Source organism: Trachurus trachurus (assembly GCF_905171665.1).
Source record: "Trachurus trachurus genome assembly, chromosome: 13".
Lineage (NCBI taxonomy): Eukaryota > Metazoa > Chordata > Actinopteri > Carangiformes > Carangidae > Trachurus > Trachurus trachurus.
The window spans coordinates 16,945,648-16,970,350 of NC_139892.1; the positions used below are offsets into that span (position 1 = coordinate 16,945,648).

The window sequence follows — 24,703 nt, forward strand, 5'->3', positions numbered from 1 at the left end:
CACAGAATAACAGCTGAGATAACGTATATGCGTGCAGTTTCCTGCATAAACTCGAATACAAATACTGATATACACCCGAACCAACAGGTACAGTAAACAAATTCACACCATTGGCATCAGATCAGAGAGACATGCCTGCCAGTTAGCTGTTTCCTTTTCAAGTCTTTGAAATCCACGTCCACTTTCATAGCTGAATGTCAGCTCTGTCACAGTGACAAAAAATGCAGCTTTTGCATTCTCTTCAAGGTAAGGCACCTATTAGATCTGGGGGTGACTGTTGCTTTTCACCACAATAGAACAATGACAATTGTCACAGTGTAACGGTATAGCCCGAAGTTGAACCGCTTTCAACTTCAAGAGGTGTGCGTTCCACGCTGCTGCACACCTGAAGCTTGTGAGAGGTGATGTAAAAGCCTGGAACCACAGGAACAGAGCTGATTCATGCATCAACACCTCAGCCTCTTGTAAGTCTGTTCACTTTTTAGGGTTAGCTCCAAATATCTAATTAATATTATCACTGACATGTGGATGACAAAAGTTGTTGTTGTTTTTTTTAGTGCGTGACAAGAGTGTTTTTGATCTGACAATGTAAATAACTTAATTAACATCTGTCCAACTCACATGTTCATTGAAGTGTAGTGACTTCATCATCATTTTTTTTCAACTTCAACCACAGCAGAAGATGAATTAGCTGTAATAAATGGGCATCTGTACAAATGTGCACAGTCTTAGGTTGAAGTAAAGTAAAAGCCCAACTCTTAAATATTTATGAATCCCAGTAAAAGTTAGCATAACTCTCAATTAATGTCATGATGATGAGTGCCATTTTCCTCAATGTGACATTCAGGGTTAAACACAGGCCCAGATTTCAACTCATTTAACTGAACTGATGCTGGCAACTGTCTGTCTTGCTGGCTGAAATAACAAATTTAGGCAGCAGCTTCCCACAGCTGTAGCCTATTACAGTAATAATAGTTCAGTGAGTTGTCAGAAATACAAAATACAAAATAAAACTTTTAGATGTTCGTTCACTTTGCAAGACTTACATTGTAGAGTCAATTATGGAGACAAATTGACCTCAGTGATCTTAATGATACAGAGATTTACATAAATCTGATCAAAATTGATCGATCAGTTTATACTCGCTGCAGGGGATGATCGTGCATGATTCACATTTTCTCTAGAAGAAGTTTTCATCCTAGAATTTATCATTGAAAAATCGAGTCAGTTAATTTGATGTCTTTCCCATTTTAGTAATGCACTGAAAAGACAAAAGTCCTAGTTTTCCAACAACACTTAAATGCAGCGTACATCAGGAAACGTGAAACTACACACAAATGTGACTCAATCCATGATACACACACACACGAAAAAGGTACATACTGTATATTTTTGGATATTGTTATGCACAAGACATCTAAAGCTAATTTTACCACATACTGTATAAGTATTGAATATTAAATATCTGTTATATCTGTATTTAGTTTTCCATCTATTCAAAATGTTATATTTGTGGATTTGACCATGGGTTTTTGAAAAACATTAATCACCCATAAACCATCATACACACTTTTCCATCATATCTTTATTTGAAGATCATAAGCAATTGTAACCATTATGGAGATTTTTCAGTGACAAGATCTCGCTGGCTATGTTCACCATTTTATGTTAGCAGTCGAAGACACCGAGGTGTTAGGTGTCTGTAAATGGGGTAAAAAAAAACAACATACTGATTTTCAGAATAAGTTTTTTCTTTGAAGTATCCTGAGTAGTTTCCCTTTTGGGGATAGTGTGCAATTAGTTTTAAATTCCAGACTCTTCAGTATGTCAATATATAACTTTTGTGGCACAGCAGTGGGTTAATACATTAAGCTGAATATCCAATACCCTCAAGTGTATATATCAGTGGGGAAGTGTCTTGCTGAGGCATCTCTTTTTTAGCCTATCAATTGTCGTTTCTTTCCCAACTTGATCTTTTCCCACTCCCCTCATCTCCCCTCTCCTTTTGATCTCACTCAACTCCATTCCCAGCTCTTTCTCCAAACTAATTCCTCCAAGTATCTGTACCATTGTTCAAGTAAATCATGTTTTTTCACACACTCTTTTTCCCAATATGCCTGTTTTCCTTTTTTTCTTGCTCTTGACTTCTACTGTCAGTTCTCTTCTCTCAGCTCCACCTCCTTCTCACGATCCCCTTGCTCACCTCTTCAAATGACAGCCCAGTCTCCCATGACGGCCCCAGGCCACTCTGTCATCCCTGTCGGTGTGCGGAAGTGTGTGTGTGTGGTGCCGTATCTGAACGTATGTGCTTGTATGTGCACTAATGCCCATGTGGCCTCTCAGCTTCCAGTCAGAATAATAGATTGGGGACTTTTTTTTATTGGTTTATTTAGTCTCTTTCCTGGAATGTGTGTGAGTGTGTACACACCTCTGTCTTTTTATGGATTTACAAAGCATCCTTTGCACATTGTGGGTGCACTTGTGCATGCATGTGTATACTTTGTTGTGCCATGTGCCAGATTTCTCACAGATAAGAGCATTGCATGGCTGGGGTTGAATTGCATCATTCGCCACAAGGCATAACATTTCCGCTCCTCTCATCCTTTCTTCCTGCTCTCCTCCCTCTGATTTTCATACATTTCATGTCAGGGAACCTGGAGGTGGGCAACTACTTGTATCTGTTCTACTCAGTGGATCTTAAACTTTGCATATTATGAATTTAAGAGAGGATATTTATTTTTAAGCCTTTTTACTCTCAAGATTGACATACAAAACCTCTAAAGGTTATATAAACCTTTTGAAGCTGCTCATTAATGCACAAGTACACACATTTGAAATGTAATAGAAGTAGATCAGACTGTTTATGACAAAAGGGAATAAAGAAGGATGAGAGCAGGGCAATTTTTAATCCAGGTGCTAACGTATTGTCACGTTTTCAATATTTCTGTACTGTACGACTGAAAACTGACTTGTGCCTGAAAGACTGAACGTTATCCAAGTCAAAGCCAAATAAATCCAACTAAAGCTTAAAATAACTGATGAAAGATCAACATCTATTGTGCTACCTTTCATTTTTGTTTTCCCCAGGTTCCAAACTAATGACGTGATTTTCTGAAAGTCATTACGAATGTTGATGTCTTGTTGTCTTGACAAATATTGGAGGCCTGGGAGAGTGAGAATAACTGTGGCATTATTGCCAAGTTTCCTGAAAGGATAGTGGATTAATTTTAAGATGCCAGACAAAGAAGAATAGTCCCCTTTTGCTTTGTGAAATGATTTCAGATAATTTAGGGAGTGAATCATCTCTGAATAGTGAGTGTTAACTTGGACTGAAAATAGTGGTGTAATGAATATTTATGGAAGCTATGCAGCTACTGTAGATGTTCAGGTTCTACAGTATATTGCCACATTTCTTTGCGATAAGATGTATTAAAGGAGCTATTGGTGGATTTTGCAATTGCTACATTAGCATTAATAGCTAATTACGTACCAGTCTAGAAGAAATGTTGAAAGTTCAGTAACAAACTTCATCCCTTCAGTCTGATGGAAATAGTCCTCTTGTTTTACTTGCGTTTACTTCCTAACCAGCCATCGGTCCTGTTGACCCTGACCTTTCAAATTCAGAGTCACTGTCCAGTCTGCCTTGAAGAAGCTTTTCTCAGAAGCCATAATGTAACAATGGCTGAAGTTCTCTGCAAGACTGGTTGGCAGTGGGTCCATCATGGCCTTCTTTCATTTTTCTTAGTCGCTTAGCAGAAAAGAAGAAAAAAAATCCAGCTCACTCATTGGTTAGGACTTCATACGTAGAACAGAAAGCTTGGAGCCCCCACAGCTTTGTGTGTTTGCTTAAAGTGGTTGGTGTATAACCAATTACATTTTGATTTGTAGTAGGCTAGTCAACACCAAAATGCATTGCCCTAGTAATTGGCTTCCTGAGGTTCTCAAAGCCAGAACTATTGCACAGGGGAATTCGTCACTGGCTTTACAAAGAGGTGTGCTCATTGTCTTACTGTAAGGGGGAAATGCCATTATTTTGGAAATGGTGGAGATGTTGCCTGATGGACTTTATGACAATATTGACTTATTTAGTTTGCTTTGATTATTTGACCCTTACAGGTTCAAAGAATGTACTGTAAATGTACTGTATGGACCTTTGCTCCCAAGGTAGAAAGTCATCACTTTTGTCAGAGTTGAGTTAAAGGGCCAACTGTGGTAATCACAGTTTGCTACTGCTGGTCAGAAAATAGTTGGCTCTTTGGGTTTTTTAAACTTTCAACTTTTTGTTATTTTCTGGCATTTACAGAGTATGAATTATCAGGTCACAAATAAATAGGATAGTTGTTTGCTGCAGCCCTACATCAAAATAAACACCTTCAGTAAGGCACACTAACTGGCTGCATCAGAGAGGAACTTGTGCTTGTGAGCTTATGAACTTTGACCGATGTGAAAGCAAAGGCTTTTCATAGTCGCTCATAACTCCCAAGAAATTTACTGTCCACACTAACAATGACTTATTAGTCAGTCTGTCCACATTGTGACCTGAACTCTGGTGTGTGTGTGTGTGTGTGTGTGTGTGTGTGTGTGTGTGTGTGTGTGTGTGTGTGTGTGTGTGTGTGTGTGTGTACGTCTACTGCTGACAGAAATTTACTGTTTACAAGGACCTGTATATGACCATACAAAAAGACTGGTCCAGATAACCAACATAGTGACATAACAGTAAATTGATTGTGTGTGTGTGTGTGTGTGTGTGTGTGTGTGTGTGTGTGTGTGTGTGTGTGTGTGTGTGTGTGTGTGTGTGTGTGTGTGTGTGTGTGTGTGTGTGTGTGTGTGTGTGCATGTATTTGTATGAAAGTCTCCCAGTATACACGCTGCATTTGTATCTCAGGAGAAAGACCAGGCTTTATGGGGACACGAATAACAACAGAACTTTATAGAGCATACTTTACTATGAATAGTAAAACTCATGACTGCTTCAGTCATCCTCTGCTGCCCTGCTGACTAACTGTTCTGCATGTGTGTTTGTCTGTGTGTGCAGGTCCGGGGGTAGTTTGTATGAGTGTGTTTTCATGCATCACCTGTTTTAAACTGTGCCCAATGTTTAATGATTTTTTTTATTCATAGATGGTAATTTATGAGAAAACATGACTTAATTAAAAGTGTTGGAGCTGGACAAAGACACAGCACATGCAAATCATCCATAACATTGTTTTTCATTGATTGTCATTCTCTGCAGTTACATGGTCTCTTTTATCTTACTGATACTTTCATAATGAACTGGCCCAACACTGTCCTTTGCTCTCTGCTCTCTCTACCTCTCTCTGTTTCACTCTCTCTACCTCTCGTGCAAAGCAGAATCAAAACAAATGACTCTGGAACAGCTGACTCACCTGAAGAGGCAGAGTTTCAGACACACTCAGAGGCTGTAAATATCAGCAGAGCACACGTCAGACTTCCTTGTTTTGGTGTTGCATGACACTTGATGAGCTTCTTAAAATTCTTATTTTGGGGCACCGTGTGGCTTGATGGGTTGAGCGGGCACCCTACTGTATGTGCGGAGGCTGCAGTCCTCACTGCAGCTGGCCCTGGTTCGAATCCCAAATCTTTGCTGCATGTAATTCTCCCTCTCTCTAACTCCTTATTTCTTGTCTCTCTCAAGTATCTCATCAATTAAAGGAGAAAAGGCCAAATTTAAAAAATATATATTTTATATGATATGATATGATATGATATGATATGATATCACTGCTTATACACAGACATTTAGTGACGTACATCTGTTCTTTTCAGGCACAGATGCACAAAAGGATTGGTAAGTCACAAACGTATGTGGACATGAAAAATTCTTTGCAGAAATGCACATTCACACAATCAAATGCACGCTCTTAATAATAAGGAGTGCTTTGAGTGCTGAAAAATTTCAGTGAACTGTTCTTCTATTGACCCATTTGTGAGAATATCATTGAATCTAAAAGGTGAACCAACTTCCAGCTCTTCTCTCTCTCTCTCTCTCTCTCTCTCTCTCTCTCTCTCTCTCTCTCTCTCTCTCTCTCTCTCTCTCTCTCTCTCTCTCTCTCTCTCTCTCTCTCTCTCTCTCTCTCTCACACACACACATACACACACACACAGCTCCATTTGTCACTCACTTTCTTTCTCTCATACTCTGAACACAATCATCCCATCACATAAAAAGGACACTAGAGGATGAAATATATATATATATATATATATATATATATATATATATATATATATATATATATATATATATATATATATATATATATATATATATATATATATATATATATATATATATTCACATTCAATTTCCTTGATCTTTTCAGAGACTCTGACAGTTGTTACCTTGGCCAATTTAATGCAGGTGGAGAAGTTATGAGAAAGTACTTCAAAGCTGTAAAGGCACATATGCTTGACACTAGCCTTTTGATCATCCAATTATCACTACATTTGCATTATATTCCAGCAATGATTAATGTGGTCTACACCATTTTCTTACAGTATTATCTGGGCAATGACAAGCCAAAACAAACACATTTCATATAAAGTGGAAAGAAACCACAGCGCCGGAAACACTTACATACTGTATCTTGAGGTACCTGAAATTGTTTTGATTTGTTTCATATCATTTGAATAGTTGGCTGAGCAAGTTGTTTTCCAGTAATTGAAAACTTCCCCATGAGGCCTCAAACCCTGTATGAGCACTTCATTGGGAACACTATACTAATACTTGGTATGGCCACCCTTTGCTCCGAAAACAGTTGTTGTGGAATGGATGCAACATGCATCTATTGTCATTCTGGTCTGTGTTGACATACCATCTATGTTACTAAGCAGAAATCCCGATTCATGAGACCAGGCTCTTTTCTATTAGTTTCCAACTAATCAGCTTTGGTGAGCCAGGCCTTTCTGGCCTTGGCCAACAGGAGAAGAGAGTAGAAACTTGTCTGCTCGCCACAGCTGTAAGGAGTGGTTATCTGAGTTACTGTGTCCTCTGTGTCCGCTCCAGCCAGTCGAGCCATTCTTGGATCATTTATCTGAAGTTGTTTTTAGTGAAATTCTTTAAGAAAATAAAATGCAGCATGTCCTTTATGATCTTGGACATATTTTAAAGGATGGTGACTTGAATACTTGTTGGGCTACTTTAGAAGTGTACATTTTTTAGGGAGTGATGTGTGTACCATTGTGACCATTTGTCTGGTGATAAGGCAGTCTGGAGAAGGATGCCCATGCCAGGAGGGAGGTCAAGGCACCAACTCATTCCTCTTCCTAGACACTTCCATTTATCAGGCCTGACTGCATGTATCACACACCCTCAAGGTAGGGTTGTGTGCATGTCTTTGTGTGTGTGCGTGTCTTTGTGTGTGTGTGTGTGTGTGTGTGTGTGTGTGTGTGTGTGTGTGTGTGTGTGTGTGTGTGTGTGTGTGTGTGTGTGTGTGTGTGTGTGTGTGCCTGTGTGATTGTGCATATATATGTGTGGGCTGGAGACAGGACGAAAGACCTAGAGATGAGTGGAATCCTTTACAGGAAGACCTTGTGCATGTGGAATTTTGTAAAATCCACTTATTACTGATTCTTGTTGGGAAGAAACTTAACATTTATTTGCAGTATTATTTAACCTAGAGGCTTGCTGTTACTTTGACCCCAAATATCAATATCTTTAAAGGGACATTGTGTAACTTCTCCTGTTATCTATTCACAAAAATCGATTATTTCGTTCAAAAGTATGTTTTTCATTAATCAGTAATCACCCCCATCAACAAACTGAAGTGTTCCGGTAAGCTCTGAATTTGCCGTTCATATCATTCATATATACTGTATATACGTACATTGAGTGGGCAAGCTCGGTGCTGGCTGCCATGTCGTGTTGCCATGTTTTTACGTTCAGCGGCAGTGTGACGGTAGGAAACCACAGAAACTCAGTGGAGACACCGGAGCTGTCGGCTCAGGTCGAGGTGGCGTCTGTGAAAAGTCACCGTGGTAACGCAGTGAGGAGGAATGGAGCGTTACACCGATGCTGCATTCACCTGCAGTCGGGCAAACGGCCATCGGTAACAAACCAGATGTCATTTTAGTCACAGAAGTTGAGAGAAAGCCGGTAAAACATGGGTCAGGTAAACAATACGGCATCGCCATGACAACATATTGTCATTTGTATTGTTTTGCCTCGGGCTGACGGACCACTTGTTTACATAGAGGAGTGTTTATGCCGTTACGTGCAGCGGCTGTCCGTCTGCCGTCTGCCCAATTTCACGTGAATGCAGCATGAAAAATATGATTGCTTGCGATATACAACCGCAATGCTAGATGGGAGTAATTCCTACACAATGTACAGAAATAATTCTTTATGTAGAGTTGAAACCATTTGTCAGTGATGAATTTTCTGCTTTTAAAAGCAGAAAAAAATCCAGAGGCCAGAGTATGTCTGATTATATTCACAAAAATAATTACGTGACAATATCATATTATTATAGAATTATTTGAAAGGACACTCTTGTCTAGGCAAATGAATTGGAATGTTTGCTTTGTCATGTTTGACATATTGGCAGTCTGTGAACTAAGGCAGATAGAAGGACATCTTAGGTATTTGTTGAAGTACATGTTTTATATTACTGACACTGTCACATTAATTTAACATATGTATTTTATGACATCTTAGTATAATTTTCTTTTTAGAGTGTTCCTTTTGAGCAGGTTCTGTGTGATTTTACATTTAGTCTGGTCCTTTTTCAACCATTACTGCCTGAGCTGTATATCGTACCTGCTGCCCAGAGATTGTCATCACACCTTTAATATTTAACGTCACAGTTGGCACCTGTGCTTTTCTCACTGCGGAGCACAACCCCAGACCCTCTTTGTCATCTCATGTTTACATCCTTGCATCTGTTTTTTTTCTTTTCTTTTCTTTTCTTTTTCTTTTTCTTTTGTTTTCTTTTCTCAAGCTTGGAGAGGATTACCATTCAACAGAAACTGTGAGTGTGGCTGTTATGTAAACCTGTCAGTTTGCGTCACTTTGAACTTGTCGTCATGACGGAAATAACCTTTGTGCTGCTTGACAGGATGGTCGCCAAAAGGCCATCCATCCAAGACTATTTGCCTCTTCAGGAAAATCAAGGCCATACAACAGATGACAGTGGCATTCACTAAGCCATATGGAACATGCTGTTGAATAACCTATACAGTGTATGTTGTTGCATTACTATCGGTAGCTCACACATGAACATTTAGATCAATGCAATGCGATATAAAGCCTGAAAACAATCAATCCTTACCCTCAATTCATTTTTTAGATTTATTTGTTGAACAATTAGATTCTTAAACAGCTAACAAAAGAAAAATAATTGCAATTAAATGATAGCTTCTCACAGCATCGTAGCAAATAGATGAGGCTGTCATACACTATAGAATTCTCACTGAAGAACTTTTCACTGATGAAGTGGAGTCAAATCAGTTTGAAGATGAGAGCGTCACAGTGTGAACAATTAAATCCTGACACGTCTTCTGCATATTTAACTGTCATGGTGGTGGATATACAATAGCAACAGTTGACATAAATACACACACAGACACACGTACACACACAGATCAGTGGGTGTAACATATAAGCAATTAAATCCTCGACACGGTGCATCTTGAGGTGTCTTTCACACATGCTTACATCCCAATAATTGAACCCGCACTTTTAGAAGACATATCTGGAGACAGATCAGATCTGTTCACACAGCTTTTCTCTCTTTTTAAAAAAAAAATATTTTCTTAACATCGGTTGTGTATGCTGTGTCGAGGCAGCCAGGCCTGAACCTGTGACAGCAGCACAGTTGGTTGAGCACCTAGAGCTGCCAACCTGTCAGTGTGATGTCTGAATTACAGTGTGCGCATTCTGCACTAGTCAACCCACAGTTAATCTTAACATCTGTACATGTAGCACAGTTGACTGCATGGGAAGGCACAATGTTTGTGATACCAACACAGCTAACTTGGAATGATGGTGTTTATCTTTATAAAACAAAGAATACAAGCAGTGTAGCTAACATTATGACAGATGTTTAGTTTTTAGCCATGCTAATGTTGCAGCTCCTTAGATGGTAATGCTTGTCAATGAGGGACAATTAATCAGAGTATTTTCGCTGCCTACGAGAAGTCCTGTCTCAAAATAATAGCCTACACCAGTTCAAAAATACAATAGAAAGAAAAATTTACAATGCATCAGATGGTCGGAAAAAAGTTTGTTTGGAACTATGTACTCACATAGGTACAGTGGGTACTAGTTTCATTTGGACGTTTCCCTCACGTAACGCGTGATTCACGCGTTGCGTGAAATTGTAGGTCACACTGTAGCCACTAGGTGGAAGCATCGTACTGAGATGCAGCTCAAAAGATTTTGGGGTAATTCCACGTTTGACCACAACGTAGCTGCAATGGAGAGTGGCGCTGTTCATAGGCCATAGGTACTTCATTTGCAGCTGTGGTCGAGAGAGCTAGAGAGTGGATGGAGAGAGGGACCGCTACGCCGGTCAATCAGATCAATGTTGTTGTTTTATTGTTTCACAGTGGTTACAGTAGCCTACGTTCAACAGGATCAGTGGTTCTCAGCCTTTTGGGGGTCCCCTGCATATTTTTGATCTCTCCTGTAATCAAAAACAGAAAAGGACTCGCAACACTGTATAAGCTCCCCAAAGTACAAAAATTTATTAGAGGACTAAAAATGACAACGTTTCGAGCAGTGCGCTCTTCGTCAGGTCAATCAAGACAAATGCTTACAGGTGTTCATTAAGTAGATACACAAAATCCACCCATGGGCGTGGGTGAATAAGACAACACCAGGTCTGGCAATTAGTTGACGACATGGTCAGTAAGTACAGTGTGAAATAATATATAGACACATGTCGACCATTTTTTAAATGAAATTAAGCAAACATATGCAAAATAATAAGAATCCAAAAGAGAAATAACTCAAGTAAACAAAAACAAAAACAAAACACACCTCATATCTATTCCCCCAAAGAGGAAAAAAGAAGAGGGAAATATATACATAGAAAGTTCCCTACTTCAATTAATACATCTTTATAATACATCAATTTTAAGGGGTCTGGGGTGCCCAGAGTAAGAGTAACCTAATCAGCATAGGGGTTCCCCTTCTCTATGTAAGGAAGAAAAAAAAAATATATACATATATATACTCTCCTGTAGCCTGGCTGGGTGGCTCCAAGTTTGAGGAGCGCCGGGTCGATTGATACACTTTTCATTAAACGTCTTTTTCAAAGATGACGTTATGTACACAAACATTTGTATCATGTGATCAACAACTCACATGTGTATTCTCTTAGTTACAAGTGTAATTTAACACATATGTTGGATGATCGCGCTGTTTTATAACTTTGAACGTAAGTTGACATTTGTCTCGAACGCCCCACCTATGCGGGTCGTTAGAGACACAGAGGAGGGACGGTTGAAACAGCATGTTTTAAACAGAAACTACTGTCATTACTCTCGTTTTTATGCAGCATATCAGACAACATACTAGTGTACTCGTCATTGCCAAAATGTCACATAATTTCTCACAATATAAATAGGTCAAATAAATATTTTTGTCCCGTGCGTAATTGTCAGGATCCGCATTTCGATTAAACTCGCCTTTCTTCTTTTGTACGAGTTGTTGGACGACTGCATTTTCATTTCATTTACTTATTTCCCTGTCCTAAGTCATGTTTATGGATACACAGTTGAACATATTGTCATTTTACCCTCGGCATTTTCCCCTCACTTTGCTGAATATCTGTTGATTCATGTCATAAACACGTTTTGTTCATTAAAAATATCTGGTGTTTATTAAAAATATGTTGTTCATTCAAATCGGTTGTTGTTCATTGCAAAACAATAGGGTATTGCACAGATAAGTGCACACTGTTTCTGCTGTCAATTCGGTCATAGTTCATTTGTAACGTGTTTTCTTCATTCTTCATGTTAACACTAGAACCACCCAGATGGTCTCACACACACGTTTGTGTTTTTCTTACGTAAATGACTTTGTTTACATTAAAACTACAGGTCTCTCAGTCCGTGACTTTTCCGTGTGTGATGGTTTCTGAAGCTTACAACTTACACAAATGAAACATTCGATTTCTGGGCATTTATACCTCGGGCCGACAATAGCTTATTTTTTCTTCAATTATTGTTTTCATCTACAGTTATATTCATCATAATATGCCCAATTCGGGAGGGAGAGAGGGGGGGGGGGGGGGGGGGGGGTGCCGCGGTCACGTTACATAATGTAACAGTTTCCAAAAAAATACAAAACAGGATATTTATTCATGTTACCCTCTGTTTAGGTAGATAAAGGTCTCAGTCACATTTGAATAAAAATAATGCAATTAGGCTAAATATCATAGGATCTTTTTTTTTAAAGATAGGCCTATTTTATTTTTAGTTCCATAATTCAGAGATGATTTTCACTTAACGAAATGAAACAAAACAATGAAGCCTACAGTTTTGTCCTCCGGCTTATGAAAAGTGTGAGGAGAGGTAGGCCTAGGCTACTGTAAGAACCGGTTTTTCTAAGCTGACTGAACAGTTGTGTGAAGTTCTGTGGGGGGCAGGGCTGTAGCCTACTTGAGTGAAGTATCCACAAGCACACATGTTGATCAGAGATAAATGAAGGTGCTAATGTGTCGCTGATGTGTCTATTAACCCTTACATACTGTTTGGGTCAAATTTGACCCGTTTTGACATTTGACAGCAGAAAAAATACCCTAAACATCATTCTTTTAGGCTGAAATTTTATGACTTTTCCTAAAGTGACCCAAAATACACAAAAATGAAAATATTTTTAAATTGTATACTTTTGAACAGGTGCTACAAATTTTTTAACACTGAGGTTGTTTCGGGTCAAATTTGACCCGTATCTGTTTAGATGGATGTTAGATCCACCAGTGTGGGTCAAATCAAGGAAAATTGTGGTTTTAGGGAATCTTGAAACTGTGGAACTGTACAGGCCATGTTTGTGTGTATAATTTATGGGACAGTGGTGACAGAAACAGAGTTCAAGGGGGACTTTGACACTGTCACGAGAACTGCCTGTATTCCCACCACATTTGCCCAGGTTCCCACAGAGACAGACACCTGCTGGTCTTTGAGGGGGCATGGGGAAACCTCGAAACAGTGAAATAGTAAAACAGCATTAGTGATCATACAGTATGGTGCACAAATGGAACAGAGGTCATCTGAGGTCAAGGGGTGCTTTGACACAGACACGAGATCTGCACCTGCAAGCACCTGCACCTGCAATGTAATAAAATAATCTATAAAGTAACAAATTTGAATCAATTTGCGTTGGGAGGGTGGTGGTGGGGGGTCATGACATAGAGGTTCCTGAGCTGCCATTTCAGTGACTGACATCATGGCAGCAAGACTTGGTACTACAGGCCCTTTATCTGATCTTCCAAAAGGAGGAGGTTGATAGTGATGGAGGAGGATGTGCCAGAGCAGGAAGACAATGCCAAAGAAAACCATATTATATATAAAGCAGGGAGAGTGCATTCTTTTTTAATAATAAGCATTTTATATTTAATGTTTTTGTGTTCTAAGTGGTAAATGTTGAATTAATATTGATAATTATGATTTCTTATGATATAGCATTTAGCTTATAACATATAGCACGTAATGGTTGCAATGGTTAAACATGGTCATATTATGAATTCCAACAGTTCCACAATGTTCATGTCATTTTAAAATTCAATGAAATATATTTAAATCATTGTGGCTTTTATGTGTTTATGTCTTATGTAGAACAGGATGTAATACTGTGTAATAGTAGAAGTTTTTCTCCAAAAACGAGTGTTGTAAAACTTAAAAAATGCACTCTCCCTGCTCTCTGAATTTTTTTTTAACACTTAATCATACATTAATTTATGTGTCATAGGCTATTTAAACATTCTAAATAGATCTGTAGTTTAAAATTCAATATAGACACTTATTATGAGGGAATTCTTGGTCCGGGTCAAAATTGACCCGAACCATACTGTGAAGGTATCAAATTTGAACAGTATGTAAGGGTTAAGCTGGTCCTACAGACCGCTGCATATAAACCACACTGTAGCGATTTTCACCGCCTCGCTTTCAATTAAACACATAGCATTCTATAGCCTAATTGCAATCAGTGAAATATATGAAATCAATATAAAACACAATTTAAATATGAGAGTTGCTGTTGCTCTAGTTTAATAGCGCTGCAGCTGCATTTGCCGTGCGCCCCTGTCTGTATGTGAACCTGTGTCTGTCTATGTGCGGGCAGAGATCAGAGATGGGTTTTTTTTAAATAACCATATATGGTCAGCACGTGCATAATTAAGTAGCCATGTGCTCTGTGGAGCGCCAACAAAGTAACAACAAAGACAACACCCGGAATGATGCGTAGGCGGACCTGCCCTCGCTTTTGAGGTCGGTTGTGAGAAAAATGCCTGCTGTCCAGACAACTGTTTTTTTTTAAAGCACCCCTGCATTACACAAACACACATATACGGTAGCCTATATATAGCCGCACATATAGGCTATATCAGTGATTATAATAATGATGATAAGAGAAAATGCATTGTTCACTAAAACTGCACGTTGGGATTCGATCCCAGACTGAAATAAAATCTTTGCATATAGTGAGAGCTGCTCTACTAAGTGAGCTATACCTTTCTTGCGTTACTAATGTTATTGTGTCTCGAGTGTCTCCAGCTGACCCCGACTGACTTTTTTTTTGCGGTCACATCAGCACGGCTGCATCTTCGGTCGCGGCTGCTGTGGCATTTGCCCATATTGCCCTATGGCCAGTCCGTCCCTGCCACTGGTTGTTTGTGTTGTCTGTCAAAACATGGATGAATGAAACCTATATCCACACATCTTGTAGCCTATTTCTATCGAGGGAAAGTTATTTCAGGATATCCTGTTTTATCGCCCAGCCCGAAAGTGACATAGGCTATTGCCCGTTCATTCATGAGAAATCATCCAGCTACACTCTCAATCAAACAAGGTGGGGGATGAACACTAGGCCTACTGTACAGTAGTTGGCTCATTTTAAAAACACACCGGCAGCATCACCCACGGAGTTAATTAACTGCTGTGTTGAAAACCACGCTATGGTCCGTAATCGCGGTGCAGATGGGTGTGTTTGGAGCTGACAAGAGGATCGATAAAAGAGAGTGAGACGTATAGCTGCCATCGTTACATTTTTCTCATTGAAAAACTATACTGTATTATTATTATATTGCATTCCCCATTCCTGTTCACTGCTCCGTGCTGCTCTCTTATGGAGGCGATCTGCTGCTCACAGATGCCACCTGGCGGTTGTTTGGGCACATTGCAGCTTCTGGTGAAAACACAATTACTCCTCCACAAAAAATCCGCGTGAGCCTCCCGTGACTCACGCGTGAATCTCGCGTGAAACCGTCCAAATGAAACTAGTACCCACTGTAGGCTCCATGACGCGCTGTATCACTCCGCCTATCTGCTGGATACAGGATACAGCATGTTGCGGAGCCTGCCTATGTGGAGGAGTACTGAGTGAGTTGTTTAGTTTTTGCCTACAGTTTGTTTTTGTTGAGTGCCATTTGTTACATGGTAACCAGTCTCTGAGCTACCTAAAATTGGTAGTTTGCTATTCCCACCAAAAGAAGCCATTCATTCATTTGTTTGTTTTAGTTATTTTCCTCAAGAGATTATTTTAATATATATATATATATAATTTTTTTTTTGTTATCAATATCGATCAATATGATTTTTTTATTTTTTATTGATATGCTTTATTTTCTATATTGTCCAGTCCTAATGGGGGCATAAGCTCCTGTCACTGTTAAAGTGGGTAAATGGGAGATACAAGATTTGTAAATGGCTTCAATCTAAATTACGCCTTTATTATATCTGCATGTGCTTTTGGGTTAGATTGAGAGCTCTTGTGTGAAAGAGTCTCTTTTCAGGAGTAGCTCTGCTCTTGTGTCTGCATGATAAGGGCCTGGCTCCAATGACTGTTTCAATTCAAAATTCGTAATTTGTAATGCCATTCATACATAATCCATTCAGCTCCGAATGATCTGGATGGGAGAGGAGGCAGCACATCCAAAAGCCTGTTGTAGTAATTCCACTGATACAAAAAATTCAGGTACATTAGCAAAAATAACCCTGAACAGGATATGCAGCAAAGAGGCTGGATAGACCGGTAAAAGGTTTGAATGGAAACAGAAGGCGGGTGATATGTAATAAATGCCTGGAATAAAACTGAGGATGTTACAGTTTTATATTTCACATCAACATGGGTGCCCACCACTTATATTTTGAGAAAGATACTACTACACAGAGTGCTGGAAAGAATGCCACTGAATACTGACATTTTATAACTTGAGCTGATTATTACTCAAAGTGTTGGTTCATCAAAAAAAAAAAAAAAATTGTAGGGATGGTTTTATCTACCGTTATTTTGAAATATCCATCTCATGCTGTCAGCAGTTGGGCCTGTCAAATTTTGTACAGTGCAGAGAGAAGACTGTTTCTGGAAAGACACACTACTACTGCACAAAGTTCAGATGTCTACTACTGTATTGGGAGTTTGGCATATGTTTCAGAGGTGGATATCTCAATATCGAAACATCCTGCCTAGCTAATTACAGTATATACTACAAGTGTACTGTATGATGTGTCTTATACCCAACACTCTAAGTATTTTCCCGATGATAGCCACAGAAACACAAACTTTAAAGCTATCTCTGTAAACTTCACTTGAAATTTGCACTTCACTTATCTTGCCAAGAGGCAGCAGGGGACACACTTTGAAAGTCTCAGACACATTTTTTTTATTTTTTTTATCCAGATATCATGTGTATGTGACATTCATAATCTGCTACTTGTGCAGCTAAAGCTCTCCACCTATATTTAACATCTTAAATGTCATTTACCTTCCATCACGGATAGATTTGTGTAATTTCTTTGTGTGTGTGTGTGTGTGTGTGTGTGTGTGTGTGTGTGTGTGTGTGTGTGTGTGTGTGTGTGTGTGTGTGTGTGTGTGTGTGTGTGTGTGTGTGTGTGTGTGTGTGTGTGTGTGTGTGTGTGTGTGTGTGTGTGTGTGTGTGTTTGTGTGTGTTCTGTCATGCCTGGTCGGAAATAGTTTTCCTCTCAGCATGTGTTGAGAAGTGGAAGTTTGGGGTATAATGATCATGTAATCCAAACACTTGCTATTACACACAACCAAAACACAATCCACTTTGGACTCCCACTGACTCCTCTGGGCTTGATCACCTGCACTGCACAACATCCGATAACATTAACATGCACTCAGTATTCATTTCCCCCCAAGAGAGAGAGAGAGAGAGAGAGAGAGAGAGAGAGAGAGAGAGAGAGAGAGAGAGAGAGAGAGAGAGAGAGAGAGAGAGAGAGAGAGAGAGAGAGAGAGAGAGTCTATATGTGTGTGTGTGCGCGTCGGCCTTTCTCTTATCCTCTTTTCCCTTCCTATGATTTTTTTTCTTGTCCCTCAGTTGTTGGTAGGACAAACACACCGAGGGCAGAATTACCATGGAGATGCAGTCAGCCTAGCCAAAGGCCTAACAGAGGTATTAACCTGATAGGATCTGTGGTACTCCATCGCACACCGACAAATGCACACATATTGGCACTTGCATGTAGGCCTGCATGAACAAGCCAGTCAAGCGAATGCACACACACACACACACACACACAAATGTATGTTTACACACATTCAATGACTGATTGTTCTTCCCTTATCTGATGTTTCAGCCAATGGTTTATTTCCATTCCTCGGCTAGGGAATTGTCTCCTGAACGCTTGCAGTGAGAAAACTCATTCCGATGATCTGGGTCAGATAGAGGCACTTCCATCGGCCACAGACAATTCCGGCTCGGAACAGCGACAGAACCTTAAAGGGGTGGGCAGGGGGGACTGCCTCAAGACAAGAGGCACCACAGATGATAAAACAAGGGGAGTAGATATCCACCCAGTGGTCAGCCTGACAGACAAACATGTTACTCTCAGTGTGTCCCAGACATGAATATTCATAATCCAACCTCAAAAGTGCAAAGCTATGTGCTTCTACAGACCGGTCTCTCCTTTTGTCATGTCGAGCTATAAATTGCTCTGTGCCTCTCGTAAATCCATGGAACACCACTTGGAAGGAAATGGTTTCTGTTTTCTCTGGTAGCACATTGGCTTTGGGGAAATTGCTTTGCAAACAAAGACATGCATCAAAAATATCTAGCTCTTCCAAGTCTGAGACTGTTTCTTTTTTTTCTTCTTTTTATCATATCCCCTGAGCATGCACGGAAAGTTTGCCAGCTGCAATACATTTCAAAAGCAAAATAAAGCATTTTATTTAACCATGCTCACAATGCATCACAAACTAATTAGCAAATCATTTAACATTAGACCCAGAGACACTTTACGTGTTGTGATAAAATTTAGTATAGAAAATTATTTTATATGCTGATTGCAGTGAAATTTCATTGACAAAAACAGGAATGCCTTTGCTCTGAATTTTAATGTAACCATCTGTCAAACTGTTTATATTTCCAGCATTGGTAACACTGAAGAAATTAACAATAAGAGATGGTTGGAATAAATATGTATGATCTGTCTCTGCAGCCAGATTACAGTAAGCAGTAATGGGATGTTTGAAACAAATGAGAATATTCACATTCTTAACCCATCTTGACAAGAGATTGAAATGTCAGTCATCAAACATTTAAAGTGATAATTCAGGTTGTTCAAAATGGGCTGATGTGAGATAGATATGTGTACTACTACTACCCACTATGAATCAGGACAAACATGCTGCCAAAAATGATATCTGTTGAAGAAGGAGTTATTTTGAATATTTTTACCATTTTATCTTGCGCATGGGAATATGGTAGTTCAGTGATTGAGAAAATAGCTCCAAGGAAAGGGCTGTTTGATGGCAAGATAAAGCAGTGAAAATGTTGAAAACATAGCCTCGAGTACAGCTGATATTAGCTTTTTTTTTTCCACTGGAGCTTTTTTTTTTTTCCTTAAAGAAGCTAAAACACGTTTTTACGGCTGGTCTCAGCCACAGCCACACATCACTTGGTTTCTATGCAAGTCTGCTTTCCTAAATTGGTAGAGCACCGATCCAAATCTACTGCAAGTATAATCTTTTGACAATATATACCTAAGTAAGTACCTTACACCCCAAATAACCCAAATTGTCACCATAAGTAAAGCAGTGTTTTTGTGTTACTGTGCTTCGTCTCCTGACCTCTCTGACAGCAATAACGCCAGAGCTCACTCTCAAAGAAGATCACACACATCAACAACCTCTCCTCCTCTGCTCTGTACAGTGAGTTTATATTTAGCCGATTTGCTCTTGGTATAAATCATCACAAACTACAGAAGCTGTGTAGATGTCAGATTCTAAATATCAGACTTATGTGACGTTATCAAGATGGTGCGTATCAGCCTGCAAATCGATCTGGGCAGTTAAGATTGAATCTTTGAAATCCTCACATTACCAGATAATCTGTGTTGACAATCAGTTTCCAAACAAGCCTCTGATCAGGATTCACCCTCCAGCTGTCTGGATGAGCAAATCTGGTGTGAATTGACCCTGTAATCCTCAACTTTGTCTTTAGACTTATTGATTACATCCACAGTATCATATCCACTTTAGTCAAAAGGGGGGGAGGAGGTGAGGAGATGGGGAAATAGATAGGCTGGGACCAGACCAGTTATTTCAGACAGGTAATCTGAATAGAGAGTTTAATCCTTTGACCCCCACCCCCACCCCAATCAATTATGTTGATTCAACATTTGTAATAAACAACTGAATTTAATCCTTAAAAATCAAAAACTGAAAACATTTACCTGCAGAACTTTTTCAAAAGCAACAGACTTCTGAGTTGTCAGAGCAAAGTAGAGAATCTGTCCTGTACCACAGCCTCCGTTGTTTGAAATGTAAAATGTGCTTATTAACTTGTCCGGTTTGCTAATGACTTTCAATTGAGCATCTGCCCACTTATATACATATGCATTAAAGCAGGGCCGACCAGGGGTGTGATCCACTTTAATTAATAGGGCTCTATCTTTGGAGCTTGGCCCATGTGAGACAAAGCCACATACTGCTCCCCTTGTCCTCACTTTCACTGTCAGGGAAGGAATCTGGAAACCAGCCACTGTCCTGACTGAAGCCAAGAATGCAGGGAAGGAACCCAAATGCAGACTCACAAATAGGCAGTGAGGATACTTTGAGAACAAAAAGCAGAGTCACCAGTGGATGAGGCGAAACACACTCACAGCCAGGAACACAAAAACAGGAAACTGGTACAAGAGCAGGTAGTGGATTCATGGGGAAACTCATGGGAACAAAAACAGTGACAGGAGCAGATGATCTGAAAGGGAACAAGTGACTGCAGGGCTGATGAGTGGAAACAGGTGTGAGGATGCACGGGGCATACAGGTGAATGGGAGGTGAGGAGAGGAGCATGGCAGGAGGAATAAAAAGGAGCTGGAGACAAGGGCCAAAGGGAGCTGAGGGGTAGACAGTGAGATCAGAGTGTGTGTGTCTGTGCCTGTGTGCACATGTGGGTTTGTGACAGAGGAATCTAGAGCTATAACATCATTGCAATGATAGTGCATATTGGAGTATTTCATGATAATAAAAAACACAAAAAACCAAACACCAATACCGTTATATCAGATTGTTATTTCTGTCTTTGTAGTATCCAGTGGCACTTTTCATGCCAAAATAGGGCTGAAAACAAATATTTAAATTTAGTTCAGTCAACAAATGGCAGTCGCTTAACATTGAGAGACGAGATAAAAGGCTCATTGCAACAGTCCATGTACATTTTGTCACTTTTGAGGAAACGGAAGACCAGGAAAAATTCCACATTTGCATGTATTGCTTCTCAACTCAGGACAGAGGGTTCAATACGTCACTTACAACACATAACATTGGGGCGTAATGGCATGACTAAAGGGACAAACTTAGGCTGTCAACACTCAACAAAAAGAATAGTTGGATCATGTGATACAGGTCATCTTCAAAGGACACAAACAATGGTAAGCACAGCCTCTCAAATACGAAAAAAAAATATTTTGTGTGTACACCTTTGTTGTGATTTGTCTTTATGATATTAAATGCTAAAATCTCTATTATTTGGCTGTTAGCATATCTGTGCTAGTATTAGTTCTTTTGTTTTCTGTTGGATTATGGGGATATGCATGCACCGTAAAAAATAAAGGGCTGTGAAAACTCAAAAATTCTAGGTAACTGGCTGCAATAGATTTTTGCGTTTTGAGTCCAACTAAAACTCTCAAGTTTTGAATAAAACCACATAAAGTTAAGCCAACAAATTATCTTTTGTTGAGATAACTTGTAAATTAACTTAAAGATAACTTCAAATTTTGAGTTTTTTAAACACTTAAAATTTAGTAGTCTCAACTTATTATTTTTGTTTCAGATAAATTACCTTTCAAATGCATCAAAACTCAAAAATTCAAGTTGTACTTATAAATACTCTCAAGTTGTGGCAACTAAAACAACAAATAATACAAATACAAATAATACTAGTTAAGTAAAACATCTTTATTTAAACATTTAATGCAATATTCCAGCAAATATGATTAAATCTATCTACCAGTAGTGCAAGTACTGTACACTGCACACACAAACAAAAAGATGCAGACTGGTGTGGCCAAACTTGTTAAAAGAGTCCAAACCACAACACAGTCAAAAAGCACTACAGCAACACCACAGCAATGCTGTTAACAGTTTGAAGCGAGGCCGGTGCACCATCATCCACGAACACGGTGAGCACTCCCATTTGGACCCTTTTGTTTGTCTGTCTTCTGGATCGGTGTCCTGTTGAAAGCAGAAATTCAACCAAATTCAATATAAACACTGTTAAGATAACTAAACACCTATGTCAGCGTGTAATTTTAAATTTGTGTCTCAGCCTGAGTAAACCTGTAGTGTACAGTTACTGTGCTATACAGTTTTTTTTGCCTGTGATTCTAATTGCTATTCATCCCTGTAACAAGCTACAAGTCAATTATCTAACATCACAATAGTCTGAAGCTGTTCAATGGCGGTAAAAATGAAACATCAGGTAACTAGCCTTGTTGGCTAACTCTGGCCCACTTACAGTTTTCTTTTAACTCTGTTGATTAGTGGTGCACTGTCCCTATGAAATAAACTAATAAATGAAATGAAATATCCTAAATAGTTTTTCTCTGTGCTACTCTGGTCAGAGCGGCGTCCCAAGCAACAGTGTGCTACACTAAGCAACGGTCTGGCAACGGACTGCAGGAATTATTCTTCTGTTGTTGTTGCCTACGATGATCAATAGATTGTGGTATTCTGGTAAAACTCCATATTCAACCTTAAATTAAATGGCTGGTTAAATAAATTACTTATAACGTGTTCCAGGGAGAATGGAGGCTCTCAGCCATTAAGCTGGGTTACGCTACTGTAGGTGGAAGGCAAAAATATATGGGGCGTTGGTGATTAATACAGTTTTTTGGGAGCTACAATCCAAGGTGTGGATATTTCATCTTTTCTATATTCTAAAGCAATATGGCATAGAGAATTATATGTGCATGATAATTAATGTGCACTCATGGTTGACCAAAAATAAAAACAGACATTCTGTACTCACCAGGCGTTTCAGGAAAAGTGTCTCTGAAATCTGAGGTCTAGACATGCTCTGCTTTGATGCATTGTGATGTCTGGAAATTGGACACAGGAAAGCCATAGGACATTTGGTTAAAAACACTGCAGCTGAGATTAATTTGTGACTAGTTTAAACTTAGGTCTTATATTGGGGTGGCATCCATCAAATTTGGACGAACCGGGAAGAGGACAGACAGATTTAATTTTTTTCAGGACAATATCGCATTTCAGGGCTTCAATATAAGAGGGACATTAGCACTATGGAGGTATTTGGATGTTTTTTGGTGTGTCTTTTTGTTACGAAGACAGTTGGTATCCATTTGCAACCGTTATATGGACATGCACTGCTATGCCAAGACCCCCTGTAACTCAGAGAAGCGACGGATAACTCTGAAACTTCTCCCAGCCCTTAGTCGACACGAGGAGAGAAATTTCAATTTTGGGTGAACTATCCCTTTAAGGGCTTGCTCAGGTAACCCTGAACCATAATCAAAAATACATGATATTTATAACATGAATTCACCTGTTCATCAAGAACAGCCAAGCGTCTCTCCCTGTCTTGTCCCTTTTCCTGGCACGGCTGCTCTAAATGTCCACAACAGTTCCTTGGTTACACATCAGAACTTGCTGCAAATCTGAAATAAACAAAAAACAGCACACATTAATCCCACCGAACCAGTTCACATGGATTTTCTCTTAAGTAGTCAGTTTCTGAATACCTTTATTGGCAAGGTGCTGAATTACTCATTGTATAAGGCAAGCAATAGTTCTGTGATATAAAATAGTTAGCAACTTTTTCACACACATTTTCTTACCTGTTCCTTAAAACACAGGGCAGGCCATCTCTCCTGGATTTCTGTGAACATGGGCTGCACCTCTGTCTCCTCCTGTCAGTCCACCAAGACAATTAACAACAATTAATGTCATATATTCATGTTTACATGACACCCAATTGTAAAAATGAGTCTCTAAAGTAACATTAAACTTTAACATCAAAGGCACACATAAGCAGTATACCAGTTATTTGTAGCACTGCTCATTGTGTTTAATAAATGAGCTCCAGTTCCACTGTAGCCGCACTAACGGAGCTAACAGAGCTAACAGAGCTAACAGAGCTAACTGGTAAACAATTAATATCTACAACTCTCTTTAGCCGTGAGGGGGACAATAAATATATAATAATGTATAATCTGCACACGTGAACCCTGACTTTTAGTACCATATTGAGCAAAATACTCACCTTGAGAGTAAGAAGTGTAAGAGATGTCGGCAGCACATGGCAGCAGTGTCGTTGTGGTGGAACCCCTGCAGATATGCATTGGAGACCCCAGTTCTTGTTGTCTCAACTTCTAGAACTTGTCCTGACCTCAAATGCACAGTTTTGAGGTTTGCTAACTCAAGTTATTAAGTTAGGCCAACTTTAGCCAAAAAACTTGAAAAAGATAGTTGAAATAAATAATGTTGATTAGTTTACAACACAACTCAATGTTTTTTGTTTAGTTAGCTGAAAAAATATGGTAAGGCCAACAACTTTAAGTTTTCATTTTTAGAGTGTGAGTGATGTGAGCTTATTCTTTTATTTCAGTTTTCACTCTGTCTGTCGGCCATCCTGTGGAATAAATGAAGGAGAACTAATCTCATGTCCTCAATGGAAGAATTTAGCTGCTTTGGGGAAGCAGCTAGGGCAGATTAGTCAAAAAGGCCAGTCATTGAGGACCATATATATTCCAGACAGCTGTGCATCAGCACAATGCAGCAAGGCTAGTAACCTGAACATCGGGTCCATCCAGATCATCATCAACGTTATGCTGCTGTTATATACCACATTCTGTTCAGTAGATGTCTGCATATCTTAAATAAAGAAATGGAGCAAACTGTTTTGAAGGAGGAGAAATGCACGTGGAACACTGAGGTGTAATGTGCAAACTGTTTCCATACAGGAAACTGATCGGGAAACATTAAAACAGCGATAAAGAATCTTACTGATAAGCAGAATTGACAAAGGAATCAATA

At 39.3% G+C, this 24,703-nt stretch overlaps 1 long non-coding RNA gene across 1 annotated transcript; it reads right to left on the reverse strand.

Annotated features, from left to right (window-relative positions):
* Positions 1-21,620: 21,620 nt before the first annotated feature.
* Positions 21,621-23,311, reverse strand: LOC310996473. Its single transcript, XR_014595901.1, has 3 exons — positions 23,214-23,311; positions 22,677-22,746; positions 21,621-21,880 (listed from the first exon to the last, which is right to left on the reverse strand). It is a non-coding gene; the product is annotated as an uncharacterized lncRNA (long non-coding RNA).
* Positions 23,312-24,703: the final 1,392 nt, after the last annotated feature.